Here is a 22228-nt window from a genome sequence, read left to right as displayed (position 1 = left end):
ATGATACAGGTTACAAATCTGCCCAACGTGTTACTGAACTGAACTAGACAATTATAACACAATGGTAAATATTTGTGTATCAAAACATACCTAAACATAGAATAGTTACAGTAAAAACACAGCATTATAGGTTTATAAGACCACTGTTGTTTATGTGGTCCATTGTTGACCAAAATATCATTATTCATTGCATGATTGTATTTGGTTATCTCAAGATTTCTCAACCCTGGTGCTATTGACGATTTTGGACTAGATAATTCTTTGTTATGAGAAGTAGTTCTGTGCATTGTAGGATATTCAGTCATGTGTGTGGACTCTTATTTTTTTTTATCTTTTGAGACAGAGTCTCACTCTGTCACCCTGGCTGGAGTGCAGTGGCGCAATCCCGGCTCCTGACCTGGTGATCTGCCCGCCTTGGCCTCCCAAAGTGCTGGGATTACAGGCATGAGCCACCACGCCCGGCCTGGACTCTTCCTTCTAGATGGCAGTAACGCATTTCCCTAGATGTGACAACTAAAAAGGTCTGTAAGACATTGCCAATGACCCTGGGGGCAAAGATTAAAAAAACGCAGTTGAGAAACACTGGGTTATTTTAATATTTGTATATGAAAAGCAGGATATATGTTTGACTCTTTTCCTTTCTTTATCAGTTTTCCAAATGACTGGTTAGTTCTCAAGCTTTCCTTAGAGGAGACATAATAACTCATAGTTTTAAGTGGAATTTATGTCTTTGTATTCACTGTAGCTACTAGTTCTATTTATGCTCATATTTTCTTATTTTTGAACCATGAAAGCCTTTTCTAGTTGGTTTTTAAATTTCTTTGATACATCTAGTGGCCTTGTTTCCTGCTATACCAAGTTCTTTCAAGCTAATTTTGTATACTTTCTGCACAGGCCTGTGGCCCACTATTTCTCCAACGAGCCTTGTCTTTTTTTTACTAGGAAATATAATTTAGAGAATATAATCTGGATGTTTGAGGTGCTCATTAGTCTTAAGGCCTTTTCAGTGGACAAAATGGGAATATATATATATATATCACACACACACACACACACACACAGAGTCATATTACCATTTCCATTTCAGTATGAATAGCTTTTTCCTTATTCTTTAACCTTATACCAGTATCTCCTTTCTCCAGTGCTGCAAATATTAATACCCAATGATACTAACACAGTCAGTCATTTGCTTTATACTTGTGGTGGGCAGACAATAAAGCTGTCTTTAAATTTCTCACCTCCTGCTAATTAAACCCTAGTGTAATCCCATACTTTTGAGTGTGGGCTGGACACATTGACTCAATTCCAATGAATATAATTTTCACAAAAGTGATAGAATGTCACTTCCTAGGTTACATTACCAAAAGAGCATGACTTCTGTCTTGCTGGCTTTATGTAGTTCTTTGCTGGTTTGCTTTGAGGTAATCCATGTGTTCTGTTATAAACTGTCCTATGGTGAGGTACACATGGCAAGAAACTGAGGGAGATCTCCCAGCAACAGCTGGAGAGGACCTGAGGTCCTCAGATGAACAGCGCACAAAGAATTGAATCCTGCCAACAATGATGTGAGTGATCTAGGAAGCAGATCCTTTCACAGCTCACCCTTGGGTTGATTCTAATGAAAGAAACACCAGCCAACACCTTCATCCCAGCCTCTTGAGAAACCTCAAGTGCAGACACTCAGTTAAGCTGCACCCAGATTCCCACCTTCAGAAACTGTCCCCAGGTGGGGAATGGGGCTACAGTACAAGCTGCAGCTTTCTATGTTTACCGATCATATTTCTTCTATGGTTACTTAATCGTTCCTTTCCTTTGTATTTCTGGAAGGCATCTGGGCAAGTGTGATTAATCCTATTTTTTTTTCTTGAAGCTCCCTTATAAATTCTTATATGCTTTTATTTGAAACCCCACCCAACTTTATTATGAAATGTCCATACTAGGTACTGTGCAAAGTGGAAATTCATAAATTAGTAATAACCCCAAGCAAAATACAGTCAGCCCTCTGTATGTATCTATGATTTTTTACATCCATGGATTCAGCTAACTGTGGATCAAAATATTCAAAAATAAATTGCATCTCTATTAAACATGTACAGACATTTTTCTTGTCGTTGTTTCCTGAGCAATGCAATATAACAACTAATAACTATTTACATAGCACTTACACTGCATTAAGTATTATAAGTAATCCAGAGATGATTAAAAGTATTTAGGAATATTTGTGTGGGCTATATGCAAATACTATGTGGTTTTGTATAAGGGACTTGAACATCCATGGATTTTAGTATCTGTAAGAAGTTCTGGAACCAATCCCCCATTGATACCGAGGGACAACTGTATAACACATGCCAAAATGTGGAACATTCTATTGACACAGCATTAATGTTTCTTAGCCATTAATTTCCTTAACCAAGCACATGAGTCTTGGAATTAACTTTGGCCTCAAGTATTTGTAATCACAGCATAGGCAGTAAGCCAAAGAAAATAAATAGATAAGTCCACTGACAGGGCAGACAAAAATAATGTATTTATGTGTTCACTCATGCAACAAATATTTATTGTGTCTACTATATATTGGGTACTATTCTAAGTACCCAATATATATGAGTAAGTAAAGAAGACTTAAAAATGCCTTTGTGAAACTTATAATCTAGCAGAAACATATAAGCAATAAACATGATGAATAAGTGAACATCAGGAGGCAAGGATCCTAGGACCACCTTGAAAATCTGTTGGCCACAGTAAGTAAATGCCATTGTATAGTGGAAGCTGGTAAATGCTATGGAGATAAATTAAGTTGGTCAGAGGATAAGGAGTACATAGATGTGGCTTGGTTTAAATTGAAACAAGATAGATCGTGAAGATCTTTTTAACAAAGTGACTTTGTGCAAAGTGATGTGTATGACTCAGGAGAAAAACAACTCAGGCTGGAAGAACAGCCAAGTTCAAATATTTAGGCAGGAGTGCACCTGCTATGGTCTAGTAACAGCAAGGGAGTCGTGTTGCTGGGATAGAATGAAGAAAAGTAGAAAGTGAAAAAGATATTGAGGGGGCACTGGCTTTTGAAGGGCCAAATAAGCATAAGAGGATTTTGTCTTTTTCTCTGCAAACAGTGGAGAATCACTGGAAATTTTTGAGCACAGAATTATTAGTAAATTAGGACAACCAAAGCCTTACTTCAGTCTCTGTGATTCAAAATAAGTCAAGGGCATATGCTCAGGGATGGAGCACCATGTAATAGTTTTCTAACCTGACCCCAAATTTGTAGGTATCTTTGATATACAAACATATTATTTTTTTCAGTTTAATGTCTGTATAAACTCTTCAAACATTGAAATGGACAAAAGTATACCAACTAATCAGATCATGTCACACAGCATTTTTAGAAGTCATCAGGAATACTATGTGTAACACTGCTATTGTTCCTACCTCACAGAATCACTTTGGAGAACTCCACAAGTCCTCATTATCTGTGCTCAAAAAAATATCAAAAATTTAGTTAGGGTCTACGCTAAGAACCCCTGACACAGAAATAGCACACTTGTGTGCTGTTTACATCTTCTAAATGCACAAGGGCTTCCCTAATGAAAGTTCCATTTGTTTCCTTCAAAAATCATCCTATGCCATTAAACTAATTTTCAAAGACTAGTCATCTAATTAATATGATTTTGTTCACTCTTTAGTCCTATCTCTCTTTTGGGAACTATTATTATTCAAACAGTAGATACAGTGGTATATTTTTCTTGTTTCTTAACCTTTCATTTATTATTACTTTCCATTATTTTAAAAAATTGTTCTGTGTTCATCTTCGTTTAGGCTTCCATAACAAAATATCGTAGACTGGGTGGCTTAAATAACAAAAATTAATTTTTGCACAGTTCTAGAGGCTGGAAGTTCAAGATCAGGGTGCCAGCATGATCAGTTTCCAGCAGGGTTCAGTTTCTGATGAAGGCTCTCTGTTTCACGTGCTGACAGCCATCAAAGTAAGATCCCACTCATATGAGCTCATTTAACCTTCATTACCTCCTAAAAACCATATCTCTAAACACAGTCACTTTGAGAGTTAGAGCTTCAACTCCCAAATTCAAATTCATGTGAATGTTGTGAAGACACAATTCAGTCCATAGCAATATTGTTAAATAATTATATCCATTGGTATTGAGGATTATTAATTTTATTTCAACATTTGTCTATTCTGTTAATTTCATATTACTTTTTCCAAAATATACATATTTAAATGTATACATATGTGTGTGTAGTATATATGCATATATACAGATATATTTGTACCATATTCATACATATGCATACATAGTATGTGCATACATAAGTATGCATACTATGTGTGCGTTACAATATAGACAAATATATATCTATTCACATATACGTGCATATATACTTCCCAGATCATTTCTTATTAATGGATTTTTTAGTTCTCTTAAGAACTTAAAATTTAAATTTGTTTTTCTTTGAGTCTAAAATTCTCTCCTGCTACATCAAATATTATTGCAGGAGTGTAGTAATCACCTATTGTAATTCATAGTAAATCACCTATTGGAATTTGTCAGTTTGATCACTTATTTTTCAAATCACTGGGTTCCTTAAACAAATAGTAAATTATCTTTGTCTACTGATACTGTCCCACTCATACTAGACAAACCTGCACCTTGAATGAATGTTTATCTTCAGATTGAGTGCAGGGACTAGGAAGTTACCACTTAACAGGCAGTAGGAAGATGTTTTCCTTTCCCTGTGAGCTGAAAGTAAATGGGTTTCAGAGGAGAGTCCCTTCCTGAAACGTGCAGGAAAGCTCCTAGTTCTGTCTTTGACAAGAGAAATAGAAGTCGGTCTTTCTTGGTTGCATAATAGAGAAATGATTTCACTTTTTGAGTAGAGCCGCCAGAGGGCAGCCAGGGCAGAAAGATCAGCAATATTTTTCCGGATGTGAGTTTAAGATGTGAGTAGAAGCAATTCATCCCCTAATGTTGGAGAAACATACTAGACCCAACAGGTACATTTACCTGGTTCATATATGCAAGGATGCTTGGGAACCAAAAATTGACGTGTGTGGCACCCCTTTGGAAAAAATTTCCCTGTTTCTCCTCCCCCATCATTTCTATCAGTGTTTGCTATTTATATTAGTTGAGTCATTTCAATAGAATATAGCAGAGTAAAGATAAAGTCCTCCTATGCCTGTTGAACCATGTAAGATCCAGGACTCCAACACCCTTTGACTTGATCTTTTCTGTTACAGGAATCAGGTTACACCTCAGTTTTTAAAACTTTGTTTCGCACATCTTGTGTCATTGCTATATTCTCTTCAGAAATTTTAACAAGGTAATAAATGTTCACTTAGCAAAATTTTCCATCTTGGTGTTTATGCAATTTTGTATTAGGCATAATTGAATAAATAATGGATTGAAAGAGAATTCTTGACCTTCGTGAGTTTACTACGTAGTTAGAATTTCACAAATACCTAATGTAGATGACGGGTTGATGGGTGCAGCAAACCACCATGGCACGTGTATACCTGTGTAACAAACCTGCACATTCTGCACATGTATCCCAGAACTTAAAGTATCATAAAAAAAATAAGTTCAGGCATGATTAATTAAACAGAGATAATTATAGTAAGCCTGGGATAACCTCTTTGCCGACTCTGATATAAATTCCTATGGAAATACAAAATAATGGTGCTCAGAATGAATTCAGGGTTCACTAAGATATATATTGGAAATGTCTTGAAACTGTTTTAAAGAAAGTCATGGGTGTGAGTGGGTGGAAATTTTACCTGGCCTATGCCAAAAATAAGCAAATGTGAGAATAAATGAAGTTGCAATAATCATTAGAGGATTCTCAAATAAGCAAAGTTCAGAGATAGCTTAGTTGTTGGCTTTAAAAATATAGTAGATTGGCTTTAGCATATATACATGCTTTTTTCCATTTAGTAAACAATTTGCAGTTGACAAAATGCAACTCAAGATTATTTAATAAGTGCTAAACAATCTAGTATCAATAATAATTATTAGATTTCTACAATGTGATTAGTTGTGTCATAAGAAAGTAAGTGTGTCAAAGAGCATTATTCTCTGATTTCATCAGTTGTCAGCATTGAAATGGCCAAAGATTCCAAATAAATCCACACCTTTTCCTTTGATCCAGCCTCAGATTGGAATGGATCTTGAAAAGGAAGGATTTCCCTAGCAGTGTAATATCAAATTTGTGTAGGAAATATTCTGAAACATAGAAGTGATGCAAAGGACATAGAGTATCAGCTAAGAGCTTCAGTGGATGTCTGACAGAAACTAGTTTTGCTATATATATATATATATATATATATATGGACACACACACACACACACACACACACACACACACACACACACTGTTGATGACTTCCTCCAGTAAACCATGGCTAGGAGTAAAAGAAAAAACAATAGAAAAGAATGATTGCTTTCTCGTGATCCTTTTTGCTACTGACTTAGAAACTCTTTTGTGTTCTTAGCATTTATAGTCCCAATAAAATAAGACAGTCATATTAAAACAGGTAAACTATAGAAATGAAATTTCCAAAACAGGTTCTCAAGGTGGTTCCCTTTGGAATATGAACTATTCATTTGATAATCTCACCTAGCTTTACAATGTATATACATGTGTATATGTAGTATATATGCATATACATGCATACATATAGATATACTTGTTCCATATTCATGTATATACACACATAATATGCATATATATGCATGCTATATATGTATGTACAATATAGACAAATATTTATCTATACACATATACATACATATATACTTCCCAGATCATTTCTTTTTAATAGCTTCTTTATTTCTCTTAAGAATTTAAATTTTAGATTTGTTTTTCTTTGACCCTAAAATTCTCTCCTGTTTCATCTTCTTCACAGTAAATGACCTATTGGAATTTGTAAGTTTGATTGCTTATTTTTCAAACCACTTTCGAAAGATGTGGGCTGCATATCACACATGTGAAATGACTTATAAAGGGACTTTAAATAAGAACATACGTTCTTTCAATCACATGATTTCAAAAGTCAGATTATTTGAGTTTCACCCCCAAATGACAATTTAATAAATTATTTTGTAATTATTGTACATGTAATGTACAATTTACATTATGTATGTACATACATACAAATGTATGTAATGTACACTTACATTATTTGTAAATTATTTTACATGTAAACAAACAACAGTGTAATTGTTCATGTACTTATATGTCTAAAGTAAAAAAATATTAAAATATTTCTTAGAAGATCAAGGTACTGCTGTATGATTTTTTTAATGGATGACTTTTTATCATGTTTTTCAAATTCTATGCTTACCACTTTAGAAACATTTTTTCTTAGAGACCCTTTAGTGAATTAAAGCATAATAGCAGGCTACATATCAATGAAATTTGATACAAATACTTTTCTAAGTAAAAGCAAAATTTAAAATTTTTTCAAATATTGAATTTAAAAATATATTATGTATTGATTTTAGAAAATATTTTTGAATCTGTCTTTTAAGTAATGCAAAACTATTTAGGTTGTTTAAAGGGAAAATTTTATTTTATACATTTACTATAATTTATTACAGCATGAGAAAATATATTTGATATTAGTTACTGCCCCTGCTTCCTTCAAAGTTCTGTGTCCTGTGATGAAAATAATAGAAATATAATAATTTAATGTGTATTGTACCAGTTGACTTTACAAAATATTACCATAGCATTTAATAAGCAAGAATCCACTTTCATTGCATTTATATTGTATCAGGTATTCTCTAAATAAATATTCAATACTTCTTGCTTTTAAAAAGCTATTTTAATATATAAATTATTTAAAAAATTCATAGACATAGAGTGGTCTTTGATTGATGAATTCGTCTTTCAGGGAAGAAGTAGATGTGGCAGTTTCTGGTTTTGTCATTTTGTTCACTGGTCTACCTCTAGCACCCACAGCCATGTTTGACACAGAGGAGGCACTCAAAAGATATTTGTCAAATGAATGAATGATTGAATGAATAGCTGCCATAAGCATGTGCATTTGTTATTTAATTATTAGGGAAGGAGATATGATAGCTAATGAAGTCATATTTTAGAAGGCTTCTGAAATATGTTTTTTTTTGTTTTCAAAGAAAACATTTAGTGGCATTTATTTTTTTAATTTTATTACTATTATACTTTAAGTTTTAGGGTACATATGCACAATGCACAGGTTTGTTACATATGTATACATGTGCCATGTTGGTGTGCTGCACCCATTAACTCGTCATTTAGCATTAGGTATATCTCCTAATGCTGTCCCTCTCCCCTCCCCCACCCCACAACAGGCCCCGGAGTGTGATGTTCCCCTTCCTGTGTCCATGTGTTCTCATTGTTCAATTCCCACCTATGAGTGAGAACATGCCGTGTTTGTTTTTTTGTCCTTGCGATAGTTTGCTGAGAATGATGGTTTCCAGCTTCATCCATGTCCCTACAAAGGACATGAACTCATCATTTTTTATGGCTGCATAGTATTCCATGGTGTATATGTGCCACATTTTCTTAATCCAGTCTATCGTTGTTGGACATTTGGGTTGGTTCCAAGTCTTTGCTATTGTGAATAGTGCCACAATAAACATACGTGTGCATGTGTCTTTATAGCAGCATGATTTATAGTCCTTTGGGTATATACCCAGTAATGAGATGGCTGGGTCAAATGGTATTTCTAGTTCTAGATCCCTGAGGAATCGCCACACTGACTTCCACAATGGTTGAACTAGTTTACAGTCCCACCAACAGTGTGAAAGTGTTCCTATTTCTCCACATCCTCTCCAGCACCTGTTGTTTCCTGACTTTTTAATGATGGCCATTCTAACTGGTGTGAGATGGTACCTCATTGTGGTTTTGATTTGCATTTCTCTGATGGCCAGTGATGATGAGCATTTTTTCATGTGTTTTTTGGCTGCATAAATGTCTTCTTTTGAGAAGTGTCTGTTCGTATCCTTCGCCCACTTTTTGATGGGGTTGTTTGTTCTTTTCTTGTAAATTTGTTTGCGTTCATTGTAGATTCTGGATATTAGCCCTTTGTCAGATGAGTAGGTTGCGAAAATTTTCTCCCATTCTGTGGGTTGCCTGTTCACTCTGATGGTGGTTCCTTTTGCTTTGCAGGAGCTCTTTAGTTTAATTAGATCCCATTTGTCAATTTTGGCTTTTGTTGTTTTATAAATAGACCTAAAGAAAAATAAAATATTACAGTATTTTACTGGACCTCTTTATTTTAAGGACCCATTTATGCAGTTACTCTATTAACTTCTTTATATATCATTTTTGATTTGACACAGTATCTTCAGTATTTCTGTAAGAAAGAAGCCCTTTTTATTAAACATGGGATGCCTATTTCTGGTGGTTTTGTCTGAAGTGGTATGATTTTGCTAAGATTACATTAATGAACACCTTAGAGATACCTTTTGACAATAGTAATTTCCTGCGTTTATTTTTATGGAGGGCCAGAAATATCTGATTTTTTTAATTGAGAATGAATTTGTAGCCATTTTAATGTTGGGAGATTATCAATCTTTCTAAGAGTAGCATATGTTCACGGACAAACTCAAAGCATGAAATAAAACCTCTTACAAGTAAATGTTTTAGTACTTACCTTGAGTTACATATTTATTTCACAAAAAATTTTACTGATGGACTGAACAATCTACAAGTAGCCACAGAATAATATTTGTTGCAAAATGTCCCGAAGTGCAATAACATCAGGCTTGTTCATTTGTACGCTCCTTATGAGCCTACAAAATCACCTCATGGAGGTGAATGTTTATTAGTTACTGTCATTAATTTTGCAGTCATTCTTTGAAAGTCCACAAGACTTAAAGGACAAAATTAAGGAAATATTATTCTATCCCATAGTAAAGCAGGTTGAATAAATGCGGTCACCAAACAAAAGGAAAGTGCAGAACATATTTTATTTTAAAGAAAAAGAGATGTGACATGAACTATGAAAAGAAAATAATTGTATATCCTCACACTACATTTTGATTCTATACTATAAATTAAGGGAAATATTAGCCAATTATATAGACTTACTACATAGGATTTTGGTCACCATCTAGCAACCAAAAATAAATCTATCGTGTTTGGACTTGGTAAGTTAGCTAGCATGTAATCAATGACATTCATTTGTGTTTTATTTATTTATGCATGTGACAAATATCTAGGGAATACCTATTATATACCAACACTGTGCTAAGGTCTGTGATACAAAACCTACCTCTGCTCTCAAGGAATTAAGCCCAGTCGAGTACAGACAAATAAATAGGCAGCCATAGTACAAAATATAGAGACAAGAGAAAGGTGCAAGGAAACATTTTTAGGAGGTAACCTGTAAAAGAAATTCAAGAGGAGACTCCTGGAAAAAAATAGTACTTCTAAGGAAGCTACATGTTGAAAGGAAATTAAACAGGCAAATAGATGGGAGCAATAGAATGTTCCAGGCAAAATGAATAGTATGTGCAAAAGTTTCCATAGAGAGTCCAGAGAACATGATGTTTTAGAAGAACTAAATATACTTTTAAATAATTTAATTGATCCATGGAATTTAAGAAGGCTATATGAATAAGTTTCGAGTTCAGTAAGAAATCTTGATAGTTACAAAACTGATGAAGAATAAAATTGAGGAATTAATATGTTCTTGCACCTTGAAGAGTAGAAAGCAACTTTCAACTGGCCGATATATTATAGGGTACAGCCTGTAATACAGTAAAAATGAATAATTATTAGCATGAAGAAATGCATTTCTCTAAGAGAAGTCTTACATTTAATTAAGACATAATCATCTTCCATTATCAAAATTGTATGCAGAAGTATTATTTTCCTAAAAATATTCCTTCAGAAAAAAATGTGTACAAAATATTTGGATAAAGTGAGCAAACTTATGTCTTCTTAAGTAATTTTTCAGTGAATACGATCTGTAGTGCACTGGAGTGCAAACATAGCAGTACAACTTAGAATTATAATCAATATTTACTCCTTCCTAAATCACTACCATCTAATCTTTCAAAAGGCAATTTTGGAATGATTAGATTTCAATAGGACATTAGAGGCTATCTTCTCTCCCTTCTTTGTATTATGTGTGGAAATCCAAAAGCAATGAAAAAAAAAAGGCATTGGAAAGTGTCAAAGTCTATTTTCAATTTTAGTTTTGATGCCTGATTTTCCAGTCAGGCAACTCAGACACTGAAAGTGGATTATTGGTGCCACTGTGTGTGAAGGAATATGGTATAGAGCGGGGCAGGGGGCACAGGAATATTTGCTCATTGATCACATAAAGTAAAGCATAAATTCCTTGCATAAGCAGTACACTACTGCCTTCACTTTTTGTGCTCCCCATTAGGCATCGTTTCCAAAGAAAGTGTGGTTGGGTGAGAACAATCCCCCATCACTATGAGAAACTGTAGGAAAAAGCACATCCCTTACTGATGGCAAATTATACTTAAAATTCTATCTAATTGCTTCTGTTGCTGGTAGTGTCTGTGGTTGGCATAATTAAAGAGACAAAATACTCTGAGATAAACAGAAGCATGAACAGGGCTCACTGGGAACACAGAAGAAGATCACTACCATTATGAAGACAAGGTTTGGGGAGAGGGTAGGGGAAGGATGGTTGACAGGAGTAAATAAACTGTTCACATAGTACTAAGTATTTCGCTCTTTTTTTTGTAGTATGTACCAGACTAAATTATAACTCTCTGTGTACTTGTTTGTCTTGCCTTGAAGCCAAAGATTTGGCTTACTCATCTTTGTTTTCTCAGCTCTTAATATAGAGCCTACCACTTAGGAAGCCTTCAATAACTGTTTGTTGAATGAAAGGAAGGTTAAAAAAAAAGTGAAAAGAGAGAGAGATACAGGAAGAAAATAAGTAAAAAGAGAGAGATAAAGGAAGAAAGGAAATAAAAGGATGAAAGGAAACCTGACATAATAATGTGGGATTAGAAGCATTTTAATTTGAAGTAACAGTATAACCTCAAGTGCCTTGTCAGTTAGGAGTATTGCAAATATCTCACTTTCCCAGTGTAATGAATCGGATTTGTAGTGAACTCTGCTTACAGGAAAGTCTCATCGAAGTTTGAAGGGCCACAGCTATCCACACGATACAGAAGATCTCTGAAGGAATTAACATAACCTTAACATATGGATACATGGGGTTGTGTGTGTGTGTGTGTGTGTGTGTGTGTGTATGAAACTAGACAGAAATATTATCAGTGTTTGCCTGTTGCTTTCTACTTATGAAACTTATGTCCATATGTACATGCATAATTTCATTCCATTAGGTGATAGTATGCATTTTTTTCTGGTTGGGGGAGAGAGGAGAGGAGAGAAGAGGAGCTCTTTTGTGGTTATTTGTGTTTTGCTTCTCAACATCAATTCTCCCTCCTTCTGGCAACAGCTTCCCATATTTGCTGTGAGAAATCACCCTTCTAATTGTTACATTTAGGTAAAACTTTCTCCATCATTTACTGTGTTGACTTAAGCCAGATGGACTGTCCATTCCACAAGTAACCATGATTGGTCCAGGACAGGGCAAATACTACATTCAGAACAAGAAGATCAAAAGAAAGATCTCCTGCAGCTTCTGAAAAAGAAAACTTTTCACTGTTTGGAATGCATAGGATGAGTTTAGGAGGTTGGGACTGCTACAGCTAATTGGTTACTTGAAGAGAGGCAGCTTGATGATGGAACCGACACCCAGAGGAAAGGGCCCTGAGACATGAATCTCAGTGACCTGGTTTGAGCCTTCACAGCAACTAAAGACAGACCTACTCATGTTCTTTTTAGGTCTATCAAGCAACAAATTTCCTTTTAGTTCAAGCCAGTTTGAATTAGGATTTCTGCCAATTACAAGCAAAAGGACCCTTAATGATGTAAATACTGAACTGGGAATAATAACACCAATAGTTGAGTCAATGGTCTTGCCATTAACCAACTGCATGTGGCAGCAAATCACCTCTATAGTTGAGGAAGCTGTCTCCAAAAAAGGAGAAGTCTTTCCTTCCTACTTCAAAAACGTATTCAGAGCCTCAGTAAAGAAGATGTACACAAAAACGCTTTTTAAGTAGTAAATTGCTAAACAATTATAAGAGAGTATTAATGAAACCTCAGGGATGTAGAGCAGAATGAGCATCATTTTTTTCCCTCTTACTACTAAAAAAACTGAGGCACAAAAATTAGATAGTAGAAAGTTAAATTAAGATATTTAAATTTACTATCCAATATGTCAGCCATCCCATGCTGCTTATTTTATTTTAATTTTTACATATGTCAACAGAATAGTTCTCACTCTCTGGTAAAGTGTGGAATAATATTGAAAATTGTGTTTTATTAGTGACAGTAATTTCTGATTAGTTTTGTACACACTTTCCCTCTTAATACTCCTGTGGCCAGGGTTACACTTACAGATTGTGATTGCACAGACACGGCTGTGTGTTTCAATGTTGTCATATCTTCAGTTACAGACAGACATGTTTCCAAGCAGCCACATTTCCTTTTTACAAGGAATAATTCACATTTAGGCTGTTTGAATTACTCTTGGGGTTAGCACATCAAGAAGGCATTATCCCAAGATTAAACACTGGTAGCTGCTTGCAAAATGCTCGCAAATACAGAATATTTGCTAGATGGCTGAACAGATGCAATTGTGGTATGCTAGAGATTAAGGGAACTCTCAGGAATGGAACATATTAAGAGAGGATACTTTTTTCCACCGTCTGCTAGTCTTTGCTCAGAGATAAGTTTATTTATTTCAAATGACATCCTTCTAGAATCTTGATTGTACTGCGAACTAAAATGCTGCCCCTAAATTTTTTACCTATGTCTAGTGTCCTTGTTCAATCCACTTACCTACTTTCATTCCTGGCACTGAGGAGATATTCATGTTGATGGGTCTTGGAGGCCCTTATGAATAATGCAAAACAAAGGTAGAACTCAGCCTGTGGAATTCAGGGACAAGTGGTCCATTCTTAAAGAACTCATGCAAAGACCATAGTTGTACTTATGGGGGACTGGGGTTGAGGCAGGGCTGATGCCACAGCAGTTCATTCCTAAAATCAAGTGAGAGAAGCAAGAGGAAAGTATGACCTCAGAACCTAAAACCGAGGTCTCACTGACAGTAGTTCATGTGCTCTTCAAAGATAAAGATGAGATTTTATGTATTCTTGTCTTTCAGAGCAAGCAAACTGCTTTTTTAAATTGTCTAAATGAATACATTGGTGTGTTGATCAGATGAGAGCCAGGTTAGAAATCCAAGACCCTGGGGCCGGGCGCAGTGGCTCACGTCTGTAATCCCAGCATTTCGGGAGGCCGCGGTGGGCGGATCACGAGGTCAGGAGATCGAGACCATCCTGGCTAATACAGTGAAAACCCGCCTCTACTAAAATGACGAAAAAAAAAAAAAAAAAAGCCGGGCATGGTGGCGGGGGCCTGTCGTCCCAGCTACTCGGGAGGCTGAGGCAGGAGAATGGTGTGAACCCGGGAGGCAGAGCTTGCAGTGAGCCAAGATCGCGCCACTGCACCCCAGCCTGGGTGACAGAGCGAGACTCCGTCTAAAAAAAAAAAAAAAAAAAAAGAAAGAAAGAAATCCAAGACCCCGGCATCCAATACTTGGTTAACCTATCCCTATCCTGGGGCAAGATGTAAGAAAGAGTGACTTGAATCATGTTTTGCTGAGACTATTTATTGTTGTAAAGTTTAGCAGAGCTTAGGGACACAAGGAAGATTAAGGCTATAAGGTAGACTGCCAGTGGATTCTTGTGTGAGGGACCAGGGGAAGGTAGGGAAAATGAAGAAGGGGCCTGAATCTGTGCTCCAGGAAGCCTTTCCTGAATGTTCTCTTCAGAGGTACTCTACCCCTCTACATTTTATTTGTAGCATTGTATAATGCTAACAGATTATGCCTGTGTTTCTAATGCTCAGGATTTATTGTTCCGGGTAGATTATAATCTTGAAAATAAGATTCTTGTTGGGTCCATCTGTTGCATTCACATTACCTGAACATTGTGCCTTCTATGTAGAAAGTTTCCAACGGATGTTCGGCAAACGGAATTGAGCCCAAGATGGTTAACTTGCTTGGTTTTTGTGGCAATTGTGTATATAACAGAATCACCTTGAGAGGTTTAAAGAAATATGCAGACCCAGTCTATCCACCTGAGACTGATGTGCTCAGTCAGTTTTAGAGCTTAGGATGTGATTTTAATAACCCTCCCTTCACCAGATGATTTTAATATACATCCCTGGTTACAATCACGATGGAATGAGTAGAAAAGAAAATAGTGTTGGTTTCCAATACATGTATCCCTAGGATAAATTTCAATTAGACCACATTTTCTTTAGCATCCTGCCTTCTCAATCAGTATGCCTCTCCCCTTTATAAGCACCCCATCCTCAATGCACTTTCCCATAGGGTCTATCTCATTTAATTAGCTGTCTGCCAGATTGGAAAGTAATCCCCGATCAGGTGTTAACTGGTGCTTCCTATGGTGTTACATCCTGTAAAGCAATTTTAACTTAATAGGGAAATGTGAGGACCGAAGTCTTTAGGGCTTAAGATATCTAATAGGGGTTTCAAGTACCAGTGTGGGAGCTATTTCAGGGCATGGAGTTCTTTAAAATAGACCTTAAAAATCACAACAGAACTGGCTCCCTACTCATGTGGTTGGTCCCATTTTCCCAAATATCAGACTCTAGTTACACCTGACATGAAAAAGTTTCTGGTGGTTCTCTTTCTACTGAATTATAAAGCCCTGATGTTAGAAAATATTTATCTGTAGATTTCTCTTCTTTATATTTTATTTAAAAACCTCTAAGACTTGTTTATTTTTTCTTCTCAAATATACAGATAAATATAGATGTAGATATGGATATAGATGTGAATATAGATATAGATGATATTGACATCATTATATATATGTAAAGAAAAGTCATCCTTCCAGAATCTCAGTGAAATCATGACTTCTATAAAGGTTTGGTGATGACAGGTTTATTAATCTGGGCTGTCTCTACTTAGGAATTAGGTCAAGGTTTACTTGTTGGGAGATATTTTCTACTTTCTCCATCATGATGCTAAGTGGGGCAAGAAGGGTGCAGAATTGCCACTATAGGAGAAGAGCTGCACCAGAAGGTTGCAAATACTTCTTATTTTCTATTCTGGGTTGATTAGCATTGCTCCTTAAACTTCTTCAGTCAACCCCAGTTTCAACTTAAGGCCAGTAAAACTAAAAATAAACTCTCTTACTTAAAAAACACCTTGGTAAGTGAATGTCATGGTATATTTTCTAGAAGAGTAAAGGTTGAAGAAATGATATTTCTTATTAAAGAAACTTAGCCAGTTCCTTGTACTTCAAAAGAAAAAACAAGTCTTAAAGTGAAACAAACACACACAGAGAAACAAGAACAAAAATTATTGAACGTACTAAAAGGCTGCTATGGTTTGAATACATCCCCATCAAAATTCAGTATTAAAAGATGGGGACATTAAGAGGTGACTAGGCCAGGAAGGCTCTTCCCTTGTGAATGGGATTAAGGCTATAGTAAAGAGGCTTAATGAAGGGTTCACCTAGCTTGTCCTTCTGACTTCTGCCATGTGAGGACACATAAAGAAGGCCCTCACAAGATTCTGCTGACTTGGTGTTGGAATTTCCACCCTCTAGAACCATAAGAAAATAGATTTCTGTTCTGTACACATTACCCAAACTCAGGTATTCTGTTAGAGCAGCACACAGATGGATTAAGACAAAGACAACCAAAACGACTTCCAGTTGAATAAACCATGCTATATATCAGACACTCTTACACATATTATTATATTTAGTTCTAATATTAATCCTGTGGAGAAAAACTATTATTATCTAGATTTTCTTTCTCTCATTAACTATCGTGATGAAAATCGCATTTAGCAGGATTCAATGTTCATTAAAAGACACACACACACTTTCAGTGGAAGAATGTTACTTGCATAATGGGATGAAAACAGCAATATTTTTCCCTACAGTAGTTGGCTGAATTATGATACAGTCTCACTAAGTGCAAAGTATCAGTCTTAGCAGATAGTAGAACATGTATATGTGATTTATGACAAATTCTTTTGACTGTTTAATTGATATTCATTTATAATTTGAAACACATTTATGAAACAGATATTATAATACCTGTATTAGACACCGGGGGATTGAATACAGGCATAATTTCTTCTTTTGATAAAATTTAGTCATTACACTAAATTAGGGGATACAGAGAAGTAAACAGACAATTATAATACAGAGCACAAGGGCCACAATGGGAAATCAGAGCTTGACAGAGGAGAAGCACCTATCCTTCCTGGGGGGTTCAGAGGCATGCGGAGCTAACTGGTAATGTGGATGAACATAGCAGTCAGTGGTCCAGTTGCTGTAATTACTAATGTTTATGAGACAACACAAAATGAAAATTATTTGTGAACAGAATTTCCACAAGTTAAGAATTGATTTTATATTTCTTAAGGAGTTAAATTCTACACTTAACAGATAGGTGAAAGTCCTAATTAGAAGCAGCGTCTTTTAATGACTTATTTTAAATTGGGATTTATGACCTGATTCAAAATTCACTTTTGTCTCTAAAAATTATGTCTAGATAAATATCTTAAGCCATGATAAATATTGAGCTATTAAGAAAGAATTACTAAATTAGCAGATAGGAAAGCAAAGATTACAAAATCATGGAGTTGGGAGCACCATGGCAGGATGTCACAAATATGGCAGAGGCCACACACTTAAAAAACAAATGTAAACAGGAAAAATCACTCCCCCTGGGGGGCAGGATTAAAGGATAGGAATGGAAAGTATCTGTGCCAAAAACTCTGATTTTTAAAATGGAAAATATTGAAGAGAAAATATTTTCTTATAAGACTGGTTATAATTTCTGAATGTGGAGATAGAGATTCCTGTACATGTGTGACTATAGACTTTGATTTGCAAATTTCCTTCTAAAAAATATCAAGGTTAAGAAGACAGGTTATTGCTTTGAATCAAAGAAACAAATGATTAGGCATTTGTGATTTGTTTCCTCTGTTGCCAGGTTATTTGATAATCACTATTTCTTCAAAAGCTACACTCAGATCAAAGAGAAAAAGTTCAAACATGACCTTAGCAAGACTGTTAGCAGACAGTTGGAGACATTGACATAGCCCTGAGACTGGTAGGTGGAGCTCCTTGAAGTCTTTCAAATGCATATATATAATATCATAATATAATAGAATAGAATATATAATATATTATTATATATAATTATATATAATGTATTATATTATATAATGTGTTATATTATATTATATATTATATTACATTATATTATATTATATTATATATAACGTGTTATATTATATATAATGTATTATATTATATATAATGTATTATATTATATATTATATTGTATATAAAAATATATTATATTATGTATGTATACTATTTACCATAGCTTTTTCTGTCAAGATTTACCATTGACCTTCAACTGCCAAAACAAACAAAAAATTTCACAAAAATATAAACTAACAATAAGCCCCAAATTAAACATAACAAAACCTGTGCTCAAAACTAGATGTTCTTTTTTTCAAAAGTAAAGCTTTACTCCCTGGAGTATTTGTCAATCTGGAATCAGCAGCTCTCAAAATTTTAATGCAGTAATATTACATCTCATACATATAAAAATGTTTCAGAGCACATTCTGAAAATAAATAAAGGTAAATTTACTTGGTTTATATAAGTTTTGTTTTCTTCTAATCAAATATTATTTCACTTGTTCCTTTTTCAAATTGTTTTCAAATGAGCACATGGAAGATCAGCATATATGTGTAAATTCATCTGACCTGATGGATACCAGAAAGCAAACGGGCAGATACCAATTCTTTGTAAGGTTTCTTTGGTAGGATTTACTTTTAATTATAAGTGAGTTCGATAATCTCGTCCTAAGGAATAAATTCTTCCTTTACAATTAGAAATTATCTATTTAAATCATTGGCTTTATTGACCAACTTTACAGTAGTTAACTTTGTAGCATATGCATCAGCAGCCTCCTGAAAGATAATTAAATTCTCCCTGGGCACTGGGCAGTATATTTCCCCAGTTATTTCCCACTAGAATGGAAAGACCTATTTTTTTTGTGGTCATATTTGTTTAAGATACAAGATTACTACATTCCAGTATTTTCTTGTTATTTGAAAATTTAGAGCAGGAAAAGAAATGTTTTTACTTCAGCTCTTTATATTAAATGAAAGTAATCTCTCATCACACTAAAGGAACATATTTAAGCTCAATCTATGCACTGTGCGAAGTTGTGTGTGACTATCAATGATAATAGTAACACCTATATTACTGTTATAATATAAAATGATTTTCATTCCACTAACTTTAATATTACCAAAAGAGATCATGTCAGACTGGGTGCGCTGGCTCACACCCATAATCGTGCACTTTGGGAAGCTGAAGTTGGAGGATCACTTGAACCCAGGAGTTCAAGACCGGCCTGAGCAACATAGTGAGACCTTGTCTCTAAAAAGGGAAAACAAAAAATTAGTGGGGTCACCTACTCAGGAGGCTGAGGTAGGAGGATCACTGGAGCCCAGGAGTTAGAGGCTGCAGTAAGCCACGATCACATCACTGCATTCCAGCCTAGGCAACAGAATGAGACCCTGTCTCTAATAATAATGATAATAATAATAATAGATAATGCATGTAAAAGTCTCTGTTACAGAGTCTATTACATGTTAATTGGTTGGTTACCTTCATAGTTGATTAATAAATTGTGTCAATTTGATTATTTGTCCAGACTCTAGTCAACAGTTTTCAGGTATATCTTTTTTTCTCATTTTCCTGTTTTGTCATCTGCCACCCTCCCCCGCCAGCCCACTACCACCACTGAAAGAAGACAGGACACTATAGAAAATATCAGTCTATGAAAACATGACTGAGGATATTGATTTGACATGGGGATTTTGTTCATTAATTTACTCTTTCACTTCTTCATCTAATATCTCCTAGAAATGGACCAAGTGTTAAGCTTCATTACAGGACAAAGATAAACAAGACATAGTTCTGTTCCTAAGAAGCTCATTGTTTAGTGTGAGAGTCAGACATGTGAACACACAAACATGGCAAAGATAAATAGAAATTTTGAAAACCAATAGAGAAACACCTTACTTGACTGAGAAGAGTGTAAGGACACAGCCACCTTTCTCAGTACAGAGAATCAGAGATAATCCAAGGTATTTAACACAAAAAACAGACATGCGATGGCTGGACTTGAGACCTGATTCTCGGCTCTCAAGTTTCCCTTTAAGATCACTTATCAATTATAGCTGTCAACACTTTTTTTGTTTCAGGAGTAGTTTTTTTACTAAATTCATTGCAGATGATTAGAAGAGGATAACTGGAAAGTGATCTTTGAACCAAATATCAAACACAGATGTTAGCTAGGTAAAGTGTGAGAGGCAAAAAAATGCAGGAAGTGACATTGGGGAAGAGGAACAGCTTAGAAAAAGAAAGAAGCTTCTCCTTGTTTTATGCTAACATTCAAAGTCTGAGAGGTATATCACATTCAAGAAAGTGCATGTTGTTCCATAAAACAGAAACCAGGTTTTAAAGGGTTAGGATGGTAAGCAGTGGGCTAGTTCCTGGATACGTCTTGCCTCTACCATGTTCTGGGGTGACCTCCACCCCCACTTCAGTTTTGGTGGGTGAAAAAGTAACACTACTGCTGGGCTTTGTGTAATTCCCAGAAGGGCAGCCAAGTCAAAATTAGCATTTTGCCCATAAATCAAAATGAATAGTATTAATTTGGTTGCAATTAGAGTGAGACTGATAAGTGGAAGCTTTCAACTCAAACATCTGTGGAAGCTGACTTCTTTTTATATTAGACTTTTAAAATTACATTATAAGAGTAATTTAAATCATGGCTTACACCTGCTATTTAGTAAAACTGATTGCAGGTTGTTTAATAAGTTTATAAATTTATCTTAAAAAGTGACATTATCACATCTACCTATAATGTAAAAGTTCAATGATTTAAAAAGAAGGAAAGGGGGAGTTCATGAAAAACATTAGAAACATTAAATGACAGATGCCCAATAATTCCTGTTGCTTAACTAAATGCTATTTTTTAAAAAAACTTTTACTCCATGCAGCTACCTACTGTATTTAGAAGTTCCCTGTGGCCATTTTTAATTAGCTTTCCCACCACTCCTGTGATATAGGCGGATGGAATAATGTGTTGAGTTAACGGAATCTGGCTATGGCTTAACACTTTTTTTCATAGAAATTCAAGGGTTATGATGATATTGAAAGAAACTTCAAATATCTTGATTCCACTTGTTACTTCAGTAAGCTGAGGTAGTGAGAGGTCAAACTGTAATTATGATGTATATGTTAAGCCACTATATATCCAGTATATCTAGCCACAAAATTATCCCAGCATTTTCCTGTCTTTCTATGGGCCTCTTTTGCCACTTTAAGTTTGCATAAAGGCAAACGTTTTTTCTTGTTCTTAAAAGATTTCAGTGTGTCATTTTCTGAAATGTAGTGCCCAACAGAGAAAGATTTAATATTAAAAAAATTAAAGATCACAAAATTACTATAGTAAAATGCTGAGACATCAAATTGAATGAAACTCTATCTGGACCGTATTTTGTAGTAGCCAACTGAAGAAAAAAAGATGATGGGAAAATTAGAGATAGTGACAACTGAAGAGTGTGCTTTTCCCCTAGGATACAATTACAATAATTTCACATTTTCTTTTTATTCTATAAATTAGTTATGTGACTATATTATAAAATGGAATGACTTGCTAAATTAGAAACTGGAATATAGTCTGTGGTATTCCTGTAATAAGAACTAATCTAAGGATTACTCTTGTATATGAAACAATGAACTACAATAGAAATGATATTGTCATATTTATCCAGGCAAGACAAGTTATGATTCCAAAGGAGTTGTGTTAAATGTCAAGACGGATTATTTAAAACTATAATAATAAAGTACATTTTATTGTATTTATAAGACATTTAAAATTTTTAAATGGTCATATATATTTTTCTTCCATTTAGTGAACAAAAAAGAAAAGTCTCTCAATGAAATTGCCTTTCCTAAAATATATGTATATATCTATTTCTTATTTAAGTGGGGGAATAAAGACATAATGGCCTATT

This window comes from Hylobates moloch, unplaced genomic scaffold (assembly GCF_009828535.3).
Source record: "Hylobates moloch isolate HMO894 unplaced genomic scaffold, HMol_V3 SCAFFOLD_15, whole genome shotgun sequence".
Lineage (NCBI taxonomy): Eukaryota > Metazoa > Chordata > Mammalia > Primates > Hylobatidae > Hylobates > Hylobates moloch.
This window is presented reverse-complemented; position numbering follows the sequence as displayed.